Source organism: Macaca nemestrina, chromosome 15, assembly GCF_043159975.1.
Source record: "Macaca nemestrina isolate mMacNem1 chromosome 15, mMacNem.hap1, whole genome shotgun sequence".
NCBI classification, from domain to species: domain Eukaryota; kingdom Metazoa; phylum Chordata; class Mammalia; order Primates; family Cercopithecidae; genus Macaca; species Macaca nemestrina.
The window spans coordinates 25,729,536-25,741,271 of NC_092139.1; the positions used below are offsets into that span (position 1 = coordinate 25,729,536).

General features: G+C 46.9%; 1 long non-coding RNA gene across 1 annotated transcript; it reads right to left on the reverse strand.

Annotated features, from left to right (window-relative positions):
* Positions 1-1,971: 1,971 nt before the first annotated feature.
* Positions 1,972-11,532, reverse strand: LOC139358461 (uncharacterized). Its single transcript, XR_011613361.1, has 3 exons — positions 8,558-11,532; positions 4,360-4,470; positions 1,972-3,604 (listed from the first exon to the last, which is right to left on the reverse strand). It is a non-coding gene; the product is annotated as an uncharacterized lncRNA (long non-coding RNA).
* Between the last annotated feature and the right edge of the window lie 204 nt (positions 11,533-11,736).

The following is an 11,736-nucleotide window of genomic DNA, read 5'->3' on the forward strand; positions in this document are numbered from 1 at the left end:
TAAGAAGAGGAACATAGAGCTCTCTCTCCCTCCCCACCAACACATCAAGGAAAGACCACGTGAGGTCACAGCAAGAAGGTGGCTGTCTACAACCCAGGAAGTGTGCCCACAGCAGGCACCAAATCTGCACCAGCGCCTTGATCTTGGACCTCCAAGCCTCCAGAACTGTAAGCAAGAAATGCCCGAGGTCTAAGCCTCCCAGTCTACGATATTTTGCTCTTGCAGCCTGAGCTAAGACAGATCTCATCTTAACTTGATTACATCTGCTAAGACCCTATTTCTAAATAAGGTCACATTCACAGATATTGGAGGTTAGGACTTGGACATATGTTGGATGGTGACACAATTCAACCCGCAACAGGGTGTCATAATGAAAAACAGGTTGAGGCCAGGCATGGTGGCTCATGCCTATAATCCCAGCACTTTGGGAGGCTGAGGTGGGTGGATCACTAGAGGTTAGGAGTTCAAGACCAGCCTAGCCAACATGGTGAAGCCCCATCTGTACTAAAAATACAAAAATTAGCCAGAAATGGTGGCGGGTGCCTGTAATCCCAGCTACCCTGTAGCTGAGGCGCAAGAATCGCTTGAACCTGGGAGGCGGAGGCTGCAGTCAGCCAAGATCACGCCACTTCACTGCAGAGTAAGACTCTGTCTCAGGAAGGAAGGAAGGAAGGAGGGAGGGAGGGAGGGAGGGAGGGAAAGAGAGAGAGAGGAAGGAAGGAAGGAGAGAGAGAGAGAGAAAGAGAGAGAAAGAGAAAGAAAGGAAGGAAGGAAGGAAGGAAGGAAGGAAGGAAGGAAGGAAGGAAGGAAGGAAGGAAGGAAGGAAGGAAAGGAGGGAGGGAGGGAGGGAGGGAGGGAGGGAGGGAGGGAGGGAGGGAGGGAGGGAGAGAGAGAGAGAAAGATGGGTTGAGAAACACTGATGTGTGCTGACAGCCCAGGCAGGGGCCTCCACTTTCCCCTCTTCTCTTCCTGTCCCTTCAGCCCCAGAGGCAGCAACAGCTTCCTGCTGCCCTAGGGCCTGGGTGTGTCTCAGCATTTCTTATTGGTCTCTTTCATCCTGCCCACCCTTGTATAAATAATCTCTTCATTAAATTCTCTTAAATAGAACCCTAGCATTGTTATAAGCATTTTGTGTACATCTCTTTCCTACCAGAATCTTGACTGATTCATTTTGATTTCAAAAAATAACGATGTCTGTTATGGAGGACTAGGGAAAAAATAACGATAGGGCACACTGAGAACTCTGACGCTGCAGGTGGAGCTGTAAATCGGTACAACCACTCTGGAAGACAGTCTGGCAGTGTCTAGTCCAGCTGAAGACATGGGAATTCTTCAGCCAAAGTTTCCTCTCCTGGATATTTATCTCCTGGTTTCCTCTCCTAGAGAAATGTGGGCCCAGGTATTTCAGGAGATATGTAATAAGAATGCTTCAACCATCGGTCGGGCATGGTGGCGCACGCCTATAATCCCAGCACTTTGGGAGGCCAAGGCAGGTGGATCACTTGAGGTCAGGAGTTTGAGACCAGCCTGGCCAACATGGTGAAACCCCATCTCTACTAAAAACAAAACAAAACAAAACCAAAAAATTAACCAGGCATGTTGACACCCACTTGTAGTCCCAGCTACTCAGGAGGCTGAGTTAGGAGAATTGCTTGAACCCAGGAGGCAGAGGTTACAGTGAGCCAAGATGGGGCCACTGCACTCCAGCCTGGGTGACAGAGTGAGACCCTGTCTCAATAAAAAGAATGCTTAGGACAAATACCTAATGCATGCGGGGCTTAAAACCTAGATGACAGTTTGACAGGTGCAGCAAACCACCATGGCACATGTATACCCATGTAACAAACCTGCACGTTCTGCACATGCATCCCAGAACTTAAAGTAAAATAAAAAGAAAGAAAGAATGCTTCAGCCAGCATTGTTTGCAATAGCCAAAACCTAGAAACAATCCAGAATTATAGCCATTGCATTATTATTATTATAGCCATACAATGGAATAATATTCAGCAAGAAAAATGAACTTCAGTTGCATACAACAACATGAATGGCTCCCCCAAAAACATAATGTTAAGTGAAAAAGGTAAGGCACAAAAGAACATGTGTGATGAGTTCACTTAGATAAAATTCAAAACAGACCAAACTTAACTATGTTGTTCAGGGATACATACTTAGCAGAGGAAAATTACAAAGAAAAGCAAGGATTCTACCTGGGTTTTCTTACTTTTCTACTTAAATTTCTGACAAGTACCCTTTATAAGTGTCAAGGTCATGAAAATACAAGAATAAGAAACAGCCATGGATGGATGAAACTATGGAGAAATGATAACTAAATCCAATATGGGATCCTGGAGTGGATCCCGGAACAGAAAGAGAACACTCATGGGAAACTGGCGACATCCATAAAGTCCGTAGTTCAGTAAATAGTGTTGGACCAGTGTCAATCTCTGAGTTTTTATGAACATGCTGTGGTTATGTAAGATGTTTCCATTAGGGGAAGGCAAGTGAAGGGTATGTGAGTATACAAAGGACATACAGGAATTCTCTGTTTTATTGTTGCAACTCTTATATCAATCTAAAATTATTCAAAATAAAATGATTTTTTAAAAGCAATGATTGTTACTATAAATGAAGAACAGTTACCTCTTGAGGGAATTAATTGGGGAGGGCACATGGAGGGGCTTAGCACTGTTCAATGTCTAGGCCTGGGTGGTGGAGACGTGGGTGTTTGTTTTGTAAGTTTAAACTAGACATCTCTGTTTTATGCACTTTTCTGTATATTAGTTATCTCTCAAAATTTTTAACATGTTAAAAATAGACGAAGGCTGGGTGCAGTGGCTCATGCCTGTAATCCCAGGGCTTTGGGAGGCCATGGTGGGTGGATCACCTGAGGTCAGGAGTTCGAGACCAGCCTGACCAACTTGGTGAAACCTCGTCTCTACTAAAAATACAAAAATTAGCTGGGTATGGTGGCAGCCGTCTGTAATCCCAGCTACTTTGGAGGCTGAGGCAGGAGAATCGCTTGAACCTGGGAGGCGGAGGTTGCAGTGAGCAGAGACCATGCCATTGCACTCCAGCCTGGGCAACACAGCGAGACTCAGGCCCCCTTCAAAAAATAAAAATAAAAGATGAAAATGACTATCAGGCACAGCAGACACGTAGATTAGAAAATCACAGTTGTGAAAAGAGGAAAAAGAAGTAAGGAAAGCAAATATAAATCTTTATCTAGTAAAGAGAGAAAAAAGGGAGGGAGCTGGGAGAGAGGTGGCATTTCCTTTACCTCAGATGTCCAGCAAATTCATACCCATTCCATATATATAGGCCTTTTTACACAAACAAGATGCTACCACACACATTATTCTGCTCCCTGCACAATACATCGTGGGCATCTTCCATGTCAGCACATACAGGGAGCAGGGTGCATTCTTCATCCCACTGCACAGCGTGGCATTGTGCGGTTCCGCCATCATTTATGCCCTTGGTCCCCCATTGATGGATACTCAGGTTGTCTCCCGTGTCTCACGATGACACGCCAGGCTGCTGCTACGCACCCGCTTGCACTCGAGCCAGGCACACCTCAGCCAGCGTTTCCACAGACTCAAGACCCCTAAATGGAACACAGGGTCAAAGTCGGAAAGCTGTGGGCAAGTATTGACTGATGTGATCTGGGATATTTATTTTCTGCTCTGTTGCTGGCATTTATTTATTTTTTACTATTTTTATTATGATAATGTATATATAACATAACACTGGTCGTTTTAACTATGAAAAGTACAGTTCATTCAGAGACATTAAATACATGCTTGCTGCTGTGCAACCATCACCACTATCCATCTCCAAGACTTTTTAAATCACCCCAAACAAAACCCTGGACCCGTTAAGCAACAACTCTCCATTTCCCCCTCCCTCCAGCCCTGGTAACCTCTATTCCACTCTCTGTCTCCGAGAATTTGCCTGCTCTATATATTTCATATAAGGAGAACACAAATGGAAAAGTGTTGCATGAGACCCATTGTTTTTTTGGTTTGTTTGTTTAAGACGGAGTTTCACTCTTGTCACCCAGGCTGGAGTGCAGTGGCGTAATCTCGGTTCACTGTAACCTCCGCCTCCCAGGTACAAGTGATTCTCCTGCCTCAACCTCCTGAGTAGCTGGAATTACAGGTGCGCGCCACCATGCCTAGCTAATTTTTGTATTTTAGTAGAGATGGGGTTTCACCATGTTGGCCAGGTTGGTCTCGAACTGCTGACCTCAGGTGATGCATCAGCCTCGGTCTCCTAAAGGGCTGGGATTACAGGTGTGAGCCACTGTGCCCAGCCCCCATTGTTTTTTCTCCCAGAACTCACTCCAATTTAGGCACCTGCCTGGCAGAAGGAGCGATGTGGAGCAGCACCGAGGAGGAAAGTGGGGACGTTCCCAGCTTTGAGGTTCAAGGGGTAAGATGCAGAAGAGTGCTTGTTGAGTGAGTTTTCTTCCTGCAAAAAGGGGATCAAAACAAGGGAAACATTCTAAGCCAGAGGGAGGAGGTCGAGAACAGAGTGGGGAGAAGGAGCTGATGAAGGTCTCTAGGGAAAGGCCGGGTGGGTTACTATGCTGCTCAGGTAGGTGCTGAGTATGGGATGGGGGAGATGGTGCCTTGAATGAGTTTGGGGATCTGAAAGTAGAGGTGACCTGGGCCCCAGCTCCCATCTGCAATCCTCAGCCATGCTAGCAGAGATGGCAGGGGGAGATACGCCGCCGCAGGCCACTCTCCTATATATTTACATCTCCAAAGTAGCACGGAGGAAGAGCTGAATGAGTGTGTGCACGGGAGAAGATCAGAAAAGTGAGCTGGGACCCACACCAGAAAGGCTCTCAGTGCTGCACGGTAAGGAGCAAATGGCGCAGAGAACTCAGCGCTGGTCCACAGACACCTTCACCAGCACCATTGTTGCGGTGAGGGGTCACAGCCTAGCAAGGACTCACTACATAAGCAACCCCAAATACAGTGCCCCGCCCCCCAGGAAGCAAGGAAAGTTTCTTTACTAAAGAAAAGCAAAGATCCCCCAGGAAGGAATGTAAGAGAAGAGATCTTAATTGGCTGAAGACCCTCTCAAATGGCAAGTTTATCTTGAATTAGCTAGAATTAATTTTCTACCTTCTGGTGGAAAGGTATGTGTTAGGGAGGGAGAAGGAGGTATTGAGACAAAAACCAAATTCAATCACAGAGTAACTAAAACTGACATTTCTTGTCCACCTGTATTTTACTTTTTTTTTTTCTTTTTCTTTTTTGAGACAGAGTCTTGCTCTGTCACCTAGCCTGGAGTGCAGTGGCGCCATCTCGGCTCACTGCAACCTCTGACTCCCGGGTTCAAGTGATTCTCCTGCCTCAGCCTCCTGAGCAGCTGGGATTACAACCTGTGTCACCATATCAAGCTAATTTTTTTTTTTTTTTTTTTTTTTTTTTTTTTGTAGAAACGGGGTTTCACCATATTGGCCAGGCTGGTCTCGAACTCCTGTCCTCAGGTGACCTGCCCACCTCAGCCTCCCAAAGTGCTGGGATTACAGGCATGAGCCATTGCACCCAGCCACCCACCTGAATTTTAGAGACTAACAAACTCAAAACCACCATGCACATTTTACATCTTATGTCATTTCCAAGTTGATATATATCAGGGTTGGACCAATTTGTGCTCCCTTAATAAACACATCAGTGTGCCACTTCCCCACACCCACACCCACATTTGGTGCCAACCTGAAAGGTACGCCTTTATTAAAAATAAAATAAAATAGTTCACTTCTTTCTGACTGCACAATCGGTTACATCCACCACTCCATGGTATTATGAATTCTGTCCACAACGGCTCTTGGCACAGAAATTGGAAAAGAATATCACAGCAATTTTAATGAATTTGGAACAGCAAGTTCTTGGCTGGGAAAATAGTGTGGCTTATTGAGGGATGTTGTTCCCTTTGGCGTTGTGAACATCATGTTCAAGGCAATATCCAAATGGAAACGACTCTATCAGAAGAAAGCAGGGAAGGGGTGTGGTGGGGTGGCCTGGAAAGCTCACTGAGGGCAGAACCCAGATGCTGGGGCCCCTAGAGCCCCAAAGATACCTCTGCCTTCCTGGCAGTCAGGCTGTCTTCCTCTTCCTCCTCTTCTCCAACAGACCCATATCCCCACCAACCATTGTCACCATCTCTCAGGCCCCTGGACAGCATCCTGGACATCAGCTCTAAGTCCTCTGTCACCTCTCTAAACATTTACCTCTTTCTTTGCACCAGCGCATAGATTCTCAGGGCTGGAGGGAGACTCACAAATGGTCAAGTTCAACTACACAACAGATGCCAGCTGAAACTCCCTGGTGGCATATCAGTGATGGGGTGCTCACACCTCCCCAGCACAGCCCACTCCATCCCTGAACCCCCTGACCATACAGAGCCCTTTTCCTAAGGACCTAGAAGCTCAGAGGAAAGCCCACATTCTTCCAGGGACACAGAGTGAGTAGGGTCCCTCTTCCACATGACAACTCTCGTTTCTTCGAAGACAGCATCCTACCCCCCAGTATGAGTTCCCCAGGGCTGCTGTACCAAATGGCCACAAGCTTGGTGGTGTCAAACAACAGACATTTCTCCTTCTTACACAGTTCTGAGAAGGAGAGCCATCCAAAATAGAGGTGTGCGCAGGATTGGTTCCTTCTGGAGGGTCTGAGAAAGAACCTGTCCCATGCCTGTCTCTGAGCTCCTGCAGCCACCTGCAGTCTCTGGCATTCCCGGCTTGCAGCTGCACCTCTCCAGTCTCTGCCTCTGCTTCCACAGTAGCTTCTCCTGTGTCTATGTCTTTTCCTCTTCTGTGTTTAGGACTCACCCAGATAATCCCAAATGATCTCATCTTAAGATCCTTAGCTTAATTGCATCTGCAAGAACTCCTTTTATCTTTTTCTTTCTTTTCTTTTTTTTTTTTTTTTTTTTAATTTGAGACAGAGTTTCACCCTGCCACCCAGGCTGGAGTGCGACGGCACAATCTCAGCTCACTGCAACCTCCATCTCCCAGGTTTAAGCAATTCTCCTGCCTCAGCCTCCCAAGTAGCCGGGATTACAAGTGTGTACCACCAAGCCTGGCTAATTTTTGTATTTTTAGTAGAGATGGGGTTTCACCATGTTGGCCAGGCTGGTCTCAAACTCCTAACCTCAGGATATCTGCCTGCCTTGGCTTCCCAAAGTGCTGGGATTACAGGTTTGAGCCACCGTGCCTGGCCATTCCTTTTTTTTTAAAAAAAAAAAAAAAAAAAAAAAGCTACATTCGCAAGTTCTCAGTGGACATATCTTTTGGGGCAACATCATTCAACTCAATGCACCCCCTAAGTTTTTTATTCTTCCGACAGAATGGTCTCGGTCCTTCTGCCATTCCTCAGATGATGAAATGTCAAGGCTGCTCTATTCCCATTGGTACTGATATGATGCACCTAATTGCTCCAAATACCAGCAGACATACCTCCATCTCTTCCACCAAAATGTCACACAAACACTTGCCAAGAGCCAGCTGAAGTTTCAAAACAATCTTTATCAAATTTGCTTGAACTACGAGGAGCAGCATTAAGAAAAGACAGCACTCAGGCCCACTTAGTTCTGCCATGAACTGTGGTGAGGTTTTCTGCTACTCTGAGCCTCGGTTTCCTTGTCTGAAACATGGGGACAATCATACCCAACTCATATATCAATGCTCCGAGCTCTCGAATAATCTCGTCTCACCTTAGGCTTCAGATTCCTCTTAGCAAAGCCCTTCCCAGTTCAGACTCCCTGTATTATCCCCACCCCACTGTCTCTGCCCTTTCAAGACCCTTAGCCCCCTCCTGGGCTATAGCTGCTGTAGTGTCCTGGTTACGGTGCTACTGATTGAAGAAACAGAGGCCCAGGCAAGCTCATACTCACAAACAGAGGCTGGTCCAAGACCAGCAAACAAAGCACAGACGGCCTCATGGCCCAATGTAACTGCCTTCACCCCTACACCTACACCAATGCTTCCCAATCTTCTTCACGTTACGGCAAACAGAGAATGTGATAAAATCCTTAAGGTTCACTGGGTACACAAATGAAGCTGTTCTGGTCCAAAGGTCCCAGCCTGGGGGCTCCACCCGGGCCAGACCTCCCCAGCCTTTCACCAAGGGCAGAGGGGATCTGTACCCCAGCATCTTTGGAACCCATCTGCCGTCCACCTTCAGGGCAAACACAGTGACCTGAGTGTCTGTGTCACCCAGTCCTCCAGAGGAGGAACTCGATTGGTCCTTTGCCAGCCTTGGACCTGAGTGCCCCCTCCCAGAGAGATTTCCCCAAAATTGACTGAGAGCCAGCACAACAGAAAGAGTTAAGGAGTCAACTTAAGATGTGAAATTAGCATGTCTACCAGTGCCTACAGTTTCTGAGCTTTTTGTTTTTTGTTGAGACAGGGTCTCGCTCTGTCATCCAGGCTGGCGTGCAGCAACGTGATCATAGCTCACTGCAGCCTCAAACTTCTGAGCTCAAGTGATCCTCCCGCCTCAGGTTCCCAAAGTGCGGTGATGACAGGCATGAGCCACCGTACCTGGCCAGTTGCTAGGATTATCACTGCTGCTCTTCCTTAAGGAAGAAGGCGAGGGAAGTAAATGGCAGCGACATCGAAGACAACACGCTGGATGCAGAATTCAGACATTGAAGAGGACAAGAGAAGATGTTTCTTCTTGGTCACTCTCATAACCGTTTCATTGGTCCTGAGGGCGGAGGAGTAGGGAATTACTACCAGAACAAGGAAGTTTACAGCTTCTGGTTTTCATAGTATACACCATGCTTAGGATACAGTCATTATGTTGAGCACCCACTAAGCCTTGGGCACTTTGCATGCATTATCCCCTCCCCCATATCAACCTCTCCTAGACCCAATACAGGTCACTGAGGGTACAACCCTGAGCAAGGGAGGCCAGCCCTGCCCTCTGAGAGTTTTGCCTCTCGGGGAGCAGACCAAAAGGAGCAAATAAGCACATTGATAAGGCTGATATGGATTAAATGGCTGTATCATGTATTGTTATCTATATTGTACACTATATATTACTTATTTTTATATATATAGTTAGCATCCATGCAGCTAAAAATAATAACATAATAAAGCAGAGCAATAGTATTGAGAATGCAAGGGATATTATTTTAGGTAAGATAGCAGGAAAGACCCCTCTGAGGAAAGGATATTTGAACAGAGATCTAAAGGAGTGAAAGTGGGAGCCAAAGAGAGATCTGCAGGGAGAGCATGCCAGGTAGAGGGAACAGCAAATACAAAGGATCAGATTAGAATGTGCAGAAGAATTACTCAAGACAGTTTTTTAAATGCAGATCCCTTGGCTCCTAGACTCAGAGATTCTGGTTCAGTAGATCTGGGAGGGACCCAGGAATCTCCATTTTTATATCTCTCCAGTGATTCTGGTGCAGATGGTCCAATGACCATATTTTAAGAAAATATAGTTTTATATTTTTCCCATGGTTTCGATCCTTGATCATTCTCAAAGACTCTGTTCTGTGCTTTTACAAAATCGAAAAGCTTTGGGGATTTAAGGTCTACACACCCTGAAGTCAGAGCCTGGTAGATCCTCCCAGCCCCTTCCGATGCATCCATGCGCCCTTCAGCAATCAAGAGGAAAGATGATGCCCAGCCGGGGGATCTGGGAGGAGGGATCTTGGGGCTAGATGGACTGTAACTGCTGGTGGGTGAAGGGTCTGAATGGTGTGCAAGCCAAATGCTCTGCCCCTCTCCTCAGGGCTCTACTTACCTATCTTGGGGCAAGATACAGGGATGGTAAATGTTCCTCCATTGGTCTACCGGTCTGACCCCCTAGCTTCCCCACTGTGCTCTGGAATAATGGCCGAGGCAGTCTGGGCTCTGGAGTCAGAGGGCTGGGTTCAAATCCCAGTTCCACCTCCTGTAAGCCACCTGACATAAGCCAGTGATTAAGCCTCTGAGCTCCAATGAATTCATCCAAAAAATGGAAATAAAGTAGTATCCATACCTTTGAGTTAGTATATGACACATGGAAAAGCTCTTAATAAAACCTCTCATCTGCAAAAGCATTCCAATAAAATTTCATTCTCAATGTGAATGGCGTAACTATTAAATCAAAATAAATTCAGTGTATGCACAAGCCCAGTCTAATATGGTAGCACATTTAACAAAACACAGTCCAACAATCAGAAAGTGACCGGGAGTGATTCTAGTCTTTACTTGGATTCCTGAAAGAATGTCAAAGGATGTCATTACCCAACACAGTTCTTAAAATTCTATTTGCAGCCAGGCGTGGTGGCTCATGCCTGTAATGCCAGCACTTTGGGAGATCGAGGTGGGTGGATCATCTGAGGTCAGGAGTTCAAGACCAGCCTGACCAATATGGTGAAACCCTATCTCTACTAAAAATATAAAAATTAGCGGGGTGTGGCAGCATGAGACTGTAGTCCCAGCTACTCTGGAGGCTGAGACAGCAGAATTGCTTGAACTCAGGAGGCGAAGGTTGCAGTGAGCTGAGATCATGCCACTACACTCCAGCCTGGGGAACAGAATGAGACTCCGTCTCAAAAAAAACAAATAAACAAAAATAAAAATTATATTTGCACATCCTTTATTCTCTAATTTTCTCCCCCAACAGCTACCCAGCCACCCCCGAATCCTGCCATTTTCTCTCCCTCAACTCCCAGTCCAAACGCTCTTTAGCTCTTACCATGCCAGCCCTTCACTTTTCCTCTCCCTCCTTCCTGTTCACACCTGCCTCTCTCTGTTGCGCAGCTTAGCCTTTCAGATACAGTTTTCCGGTCCCCACTTTTCTGCCTCCCCACTCTGTAATAATCATGACTGTCATTACAAATGTGGTGCCTTTAGGCGCCTATAGGCAGAGAAAGTGGTGATATCAGTGAAACAATGAAGAAAGAGTTGTTTAACCCCCAAGCACACAAGCCCACCCCTCAAAGGCCGATTCTGTGTGCTATGGCACATGCACATATATGCACACATGCAAGGCACATCTGTGCCCACATGTGTGCCATAGCATATGCATGTGTAAATGCCATGTGATGCAGTACACACATGTATATGCACACATGCAAGGCATATTTGTACACATGTGTGCTGTAGCACATGCATATGTGTGCACAAATGCCATAAGCAAATGTAGGTTGCAGCATGTGCACGGGCATGCAAAGACATGTGCAGGCACATTTGAATGTGTGTGATATAGTGTGCACATATGTGTGTGCACACGCCCTGTGTAAATGGCATGTGCTGTAGTGTAGGCACACATGCCATACAAGCACCAGGGCTCTGTGGTCCAGACCTGGGGCAAACCATGAGTCCCAGGCCAAACAGCAGCCAAGCCAGGCCTCCCCACAGTCTGTCCTCCCTCCCACTTGCCTCAAGAAACAAAGACAGTTTATCAAGAACTCCCCAGTAAGCGGTTTTTTTAAGACCTTCAGCAGCAGCCACCGGGCTGAGCTGAACGTCTCACTTTATTAGTGAGTTTGGCCTTGGGTGTCTGGCTGTTTGATCAATCCTGCCGGGGGTCAGTGATATTTCCTCCCGGCCCCCCCGCCCCTGCCCCTGCCCCTCTGCCGCACCTGATGAACAGCTCGCCCCTGGACCGCTGATCACCTATTGATTTTCCAGCCCGAGGCTACATCTGCCGCCAGCTGCCATCTCCAGCCCTGTCACCGGGACCACTTGGTGACTAACTGATTCTCCGAGCCCCTCCCACC